The sequence below is a fragment of the Oncorhynchus mykiss genome, chromosome 11 (assembly GCF_057628025.1).
Source record: "Oncorhynchus mykiss isolate SJ-2025 chromosome 11, ASM5762802v1, whole genome shotgun sequence".
Taxonomy (NCBI): Eukaryota; Metazoa; Chordata; class Actinopteri; order Salmoniformes; family Salmonidae; genus Oncorhynchus; species Oncorhynchus mykiss.
In genome coordinates this window covers 70,754,508-70,755,000 of record NC_143032.1, presented here as the reverse complement: position 1 = coordinate 70,755,000, position 493 = coordinate 70,754,508, and positions in this window count along the sequence as shown.

Sequence of the window (493 nt, the reverse complement as noted above, 5' to 3'; positions counted from 1 at the left end):
ATGTGTGTGTGTGTGTGTGTGTGTGTGTGTGTGTGTGTGTGTGTGTGTGTGTGTGTGTGTGTGTGTGTGTGTGTGTGTGTGTAAGCTCGGAACGCTGCCTTTTCCGTGGTTTCACAGGAGCGCTGTCAGTATGTGTTTGTCAGGGCAGGAATTTGGGAATGTGTTCCTCAAACAAACTGACAGCAGACGAGGAGAGGAGGAGAGAGAGTGAGCGTTTTCAGAGAGAGGGGGAAATGAGATGACCTAGTCTGCGGTTAGCCCTGTGTGGCTTTTTACTGTGTTTACTCTGAAATTCCTGTGTATGTGTGTTGCGTTTGTGTGTGTTGTATGTATAACTGCACTGTCCCCCACTTGGAGGGAAGGTGGTCTCAGGCTTCTCATAACAGCAAGGGGTTTATTTGTTACCTCCTTCCCAGCGAGGGGAAGAGAACAAAAATGTATGATTCAGAGAGAGAGAGAGAGAGAGAGAGAGAGAGAGAGAGAGAGAGAGAGA